This window comes from Papaver somniferum, chromosome 9 (assembly GCF_003573695.1).
Source record: "Papaver somniferum cultivar HN1 chromosome 9, ASM357369v1, whole genome shotgun sequence".
Classification (NCBI taxonomy): domain Eukaryota; kingdom Viridiplantae; phylum Streptophyta; class Magnoliopsida; order Ranunculales; family Papaveraceae; genus Papaver; species Papaver somniferum.
The window spans coordinates 10509953-10515649 of NC_039366.1; the positions used below are offsets into that span (position 1 = coordinate 10509953).

At 38.9% G+C, this 5697-nt stretch overlaps 1 long non-coding RNA gene across 4 annotated transcripts; it reads right to left on the reverse strand.

The window, feature by feature from the left end:
* Nucleotides 1-446: 446 nt before the first annotated feature.
* Nucleotides 447-3655, reverse strand: LOC113308029. 4 transcript variants are annotated; one of them, XR_003339449.1, is made up of 4 exons: nt 2560-3655; nt 1898-2333; nt 1121-1804; nt 886-1027 (listed from the first exon to the last, which is right to left on the reverse strand). It is a non-coding gene; the product is annotated as an uncharacterized LOC113308029 (long non-coding RNA). The 4 variants fall into 4 exon arrangements; XR_003339448.1 differs by having other exon boundaries at nt 1121-1393; nt 1620-1804; nt 1898-3655; XR_003339450.1 differs by lacking the exon at nt 886-1027 and adding an exon at nt 447-466 and having other exon boundaries at nt 1238-1804; nt 1898-3655.
* Nucleotides 3656-5697: the final 2042 nt, after the last annotated feature.

A 5697-nucleotide genomic window follows, 5' to 3' on the forward strand; every position in this document is an offset into this window, starting at 1 on the left:
ACTTTTCAAAAGTGAAATCAATGAAGTGTTCGCATAATAAAGCTAAAGGTCATTGCATTACCTTAGGTGAGGCGAATGAACATACTGGCATTGACAGTGGGGGGTGGGGGGGGGGGGGGGGGGGGGGGGGGGGGGGGGGGGGGGGGGGGGGGGGGTGGGGGGGGGGGGGGGGAATTATAGATCTCACTACAGTTCCGGGTTTGATCACTGCCATAGCCCCGTTTCGTTAGCACAATCCCATGCGTCTTTTTCTGCCATTATCTTAGAAGCTGGGTCATAACTGTCCCCATGCGGCTTTTTCTGCCATTATCTTAGAAGCTGGGTAACATAACTGTCAATGAACCATAACATAAACACCGAATACACCAACACCAGTAACATATCAAAAACACCAAGAACTTTACATATGAATGTGATTCATCAAATAGACTTTAAAACCTTAGGGACGGGAAATAGACTTTAAAACCTCAAGTAAGCAGTTTTAGATTTATCAGTGGTACTTTGTTTCTAGCTCAATGAGTGCTAAATCAGACACATCCGGCTCATAAAGTGAAATGGAAATCCACATAGTTTCTGGCGGTGGAATGGCCGAACCTACCATTTCCTAGGCCAGTACTAATCTGAACAGCATATAAAGGATCATCTAATCAGCTTTAGACCTCTGGGTTGCAAATTAGCATCTGAACATCAATTAAGACTAGACGGGTTTCTAGATGCAAATATCAGTGATGCTTTCCTTTTCCAACTAAAAGGCATGTTAAATCGGACATTTAAGTTGAATGGACTAGTTACAAACAAGTAAGATACGTTCCATAACACTCCATGGTGAACATTAAAACTCACTCCATCTTCTTCCAATAATCAAGATCATCCCAGCAATCCTCCCTTTTAGGTACATCAGCCGGACAATTAGGACTCGGCTTATAACCGAAATCGATCAAGTTAGCACAGCTCGTTTTACTCCACATTCCTTTGCTGCTTTAAGTACATTCATCGTTTCCTTTACTGCAGGAGCCAACAATTGCCTCTGAGAAAACAAAAATCAACCAAATAAGCTGCAATTACAGGAATCTGAGGATTTTAAACAACATTTTTAGAGGTAGAAGTTTTTAGATCTCACTACAGTTCCGGGGTTGATCACTGCCATAGCCCCGTTTCGTTAGCACAATCCCATGCGTCTTTTTCTGCCATTATCTTAGAAGCTGGGTAACATAACTGTCCCATGCGGCTTTAAAACCTCAAGTAAGCAGTTTTAGATTTATCAGTGGTACTTTGTTTATCTAGCTCAATGAGTGCTAAATCAGACACATCCGGCTCATAAAGTGAAATGGAAATCCACATAGTTTCTGGCGGTGGAATGGCCGAACCTACCATTTCCTAGGCCAGTACTAATCTGAACAGCATATAAAGGATCAATCTAATCAGCTTTAGACCTCTGGGGTTGCAAATTAGCATCTGAACATCAATTAAGACTAGACTGGTTTCTAGATGCAAATATCAGTGATGCTTTCCTTTTCCTAACTAAAAGGCATGTTAAATCGGACATTTAAGTTGAATGGACTAGTTACAAACAAGTAAGATACGTTCCATAACACTCCATGGTGAACATTAAAACTCACTCCATCTTTCTTCCAATAATCAAGATCATCCCAGCAATCCTCCCTTTTAGGTACATCAGCCGGACAATTAGGACTCGGCTTATAACCGAAATCGATCAAGTTAGCACAGCTCGTTTTACTCCACATTCCTTTGCTGCTTTAAGTACATTCATCGTTTCCTTTACTGCAGGAGCCAACAATTGCCTCTGAGAAAACAAAAATCAACCAAATAAGCTGCAATTACAGGAATCTGAGGATTTTAAACAACATTTTTAGAGGTAGAAGTTTTTAGATCTCACTACAGTTCCGGGGTTGATCACTGCCATAGCCCCGTTTCGTTAGCACAATCCCATGCGTCTTTTTCTGCCATTATCTTAGAAGCTGGGTAACATAACTGTCCCATGCGGCTTTTTCTGCCATTATCTTAGAAGCTGGGTAACATAACTGTCAATGAACCATAACATAAACACCGAATACACCAACACCAGTAACATATCAAAAACACCAAGAACTTTACATATGAATGTGATTCATCAAATAGACTTTAAAACCTTAGGGACGGGAAATAGACTTTAAAACCTCAAGTAAGCAGTTTTAGATTTATCAGTGGTACTTTGTTTATCTAGCTCAATGAGTGCTAAATCAGACACATCCGGCTCATAAAGTGAAATGGAAATCCACATAGTTTCTGGCGGTGGAATGGCCGAACCTACCATTTCCTAGGCCAGTACTAATCTGAACAGCATATAAAGGATCAATCTAATCAGCTTTAGACCTCTGGGGTTGCAAATTAGCATCTGAACATCAATTAAGACTAGACTGGTTTCTAGATGCAAATATCAGTGATGCTTTCCTTTTCCTAACTAAAAGGCATGTTAAATCGGACATTTAAGTTGAATGGACTAGTTACAAACAAGTAAGATACGTTCCATAACACTCCATGGTGAACATTAAAACTCACTCCATCTTTCTTCCAATAATCAAGATCATCCCAGCAATCCTCCCTTTTAGGTACATCAGCCGGACAATTAGGACTCGGCTTATAACCGAAATCGATCAAGTTAGCACAGCTCGTTTTACTCCACATTCCTTTGCTGCTTTAAGTACATTCATCGTTTCCTTTACTGCAGGAGCCAACAATTGCCTCTGAGAAAACAAAAATCAACCAAATAAGCTGCAATTACAGGAATCTGAGGATTTTAAACAACATTTTTAGAGGTAGAAGTTGTTGTATTACTACAACAAATTATCAAACAGAAATGGAAGGATTGGTGTAAACACCTCCTGAATCAATGAATCAGACCAATATCTGGCTTTAGGAAGCGTAGCAAACTAATTCTATTTCATTAAAGCATAAAAAAGAAGATAATACTCTCTTACAGCTTAACAACAAATGATTAACCCTAAGGTTTCTTCAATGGATGACTGACACGTTGCACAATATCAATGGACGAAAACAAAATACTAACGGCACCCTACTCTTAGCTTGAGGCAGCCAATATATCTCATGGATAAATAGAGTAAGGAGAGTGTTGTTGCGCAACATGATGCAACAAAGTAGAACCTGAGGATCATCAACTGTATCAACAATACAAGGAAAAGCTAAATGGAAAACACCAACAATGCCATTAATGGATGAAAATACAGAATCATAGTCCAGAAGATCAATTTGGAAGAAATGGAGAGATTCAGCTCCTTGTAGGGATATCTCAATCTGAGGATAACCCAAGCTTTACCAATCGTAACCCATGCTTCCAATTCTTCTAGATTCAATCGGCGGACAATCATCAATTCCATCTCCAACCGCGGACTCCAAATCGAGAAAATCCTAAATTTTGGTGATTCCCTGTAGATTGAATGTTAGGTTTAATCAAACTCCAACAACAAACTCCAAATCGAGAAAATCCTCAATTTCTTCTCGAACCCTAACTTCGTAAAATTTTGAGCTTAATCATCAACTTTTTCTTTATAACATCTTCATATGCTCTTCTTTCTTCTTCGATTTCTTATAGCACCAGATTCTGCGAACTCTTAACAGATCTTCCCAAATCACCAAAAGCAACACTCTAAACCTAATTCGAAGAAGAATTAGAAATGAAAGTTTCTGAGTGAATTTGGCTATATATATATTTTAACTTTAGGTCCTTATAAATTTAGTTAACTTAGTATAAACTCTCATAATATCTTATATATTGTACCGAAATCCTTTATAGATGAACGGGTCTAATCAAATTCGCGTTTTAAAGTCATCTTATCCAACGAAGGATATTGAATCTACACTTAGAAATCCATTATCAGATGGACGGCTTGCATCAACTCCTTGTTTTTAAGTTATTGATCCAACGGACATTAATGAAATTTGACACAATTTTTTTTTTAAATTTTTGTATATCACATTGTTAGGGTCCATTTGACAAAAGTGAAAACTACAGGGAGACCCATTCTTTGGATCTTTCCCACTGAGAAACCCACACCCAGAAATTTGAAAGCGCGCACCCATTTTCTAGAAAAAAATTATTCTCAAACCCATATTTTATAAAATTCTATTTCGTTCGTTTTCTTTCTTCTTCTTCCTCTTCAATTCATTTTCTTCGTCCTCTCCACTCTACAGTGAATTCCCGATGAGTTGTGGTCGATTAGGAAGAGTGGGTATTGGTTATCACTCAAGTTGATTCAGATTTTGTGATGAATTGATGGTAAAATCGAAGAAGAAAATTAGGGTCCAGAGAATTAGGTCGAGAGAATTGATTCAAATTTACAGTTCTCAATTATGCCAGCAGATGGTAAACGAAGCGGAAAAAGAACATGAACACAGTGAAGTTATTTGAAGAAATTCCTTAGAGAAAAACAACAAATGATAATTTAACTCGGAATTTCCTTCCAGAGATCGAGATGGTTATTAAGCACAGATCAGCAGCTTCACTTGGAACCAACCAAGAGAAGGAAATGAGTTACGCTTGTTGAGGTGGTTATTGGCAGAGATTGGGGTTGATTTGAGTTACATCTTGGCCTGAAATTCCAACTGAAATTGGGTTGTGGTTGATGTATCTGATGGACTGTGTTGATGGGGCTTTAGAGCAGTCAAGACATGGAAGCAATGACAAGGTCAGATGTGTGGTTCGGGCGAGATTTTGAGCTGAAATTGAGGTGGAAGTGCAGCTGTTGCTGTCCATTTTTTGTGTGTGTATTTCAAGGGTTTATGAATGATTTCTGAAGACTAATTGAACCAGGGAAGATAATGATGTTGCTGTTGATAATGGGGATTGAATGGAGTGTGTTTATGGGTTGCGAATGGATGAGGAATTGCAGTTACCAGTTTAGGCACACAACACATTCGAGAAAAGGCCTTCAAGCTCATTTGATGCTAGTTGAGTTTGCCTACAATGGCTGATGCTGCAATGGTTCTGGTGGTCTGTTTACAGGGTTTCTGGTGGGATGATTTTCGCAGACTGAACTGGTTTGGTTAGGAGGAGATACTGCAAGTTGTTGAGCCAAATTTCAGCTGTAGAACGTGTGTTGTTATGGGTCTGTGTTGGTGATATGATGTTCATGGAAGAGATAGGAGTTGAGGTCTGAAAATGTGGTGATTTGGTTGATCTATGGTAGTGGAAGATGTATGCTGCTACTGGCTTCCTTCTAAGGGTTAACAACTTGTTTTAGATGATGTTTCAGCTGCTAACCAGGGACTGGGATTGAGTTATTGCTGCTGGTGTTCGAGTAATTGATGGAAGAGATAAAGTTACAACAATTCCAGTGGGGTTAGAAGGCATGGGCTTACCTGATTGTGTTAGTGCGATGAAGAGGGAGACAGGAAAGTGATGATGTTGATCATCGAGAAGCCTGCAGCTAAGTACTATGTTTCCGTTAGTTTGGAAAATATGTTCGATGGTAAATATGTGTGTAAAGATACTCGAGACAGATGTAGTTTGGTGTATAACAGGTTATGCATCTATAAAATTTGTTGCATAAATTGTTATGCATTCTTGAAATTGGTTGCATAACACGTTCTGCAGCTTTTTTTTTTTTGCATAACTTGTTATGCAGTCCAGAAAACGGTTGCATAACACGTTATGCAACTACTTTTTTCTTAGTATTGAAA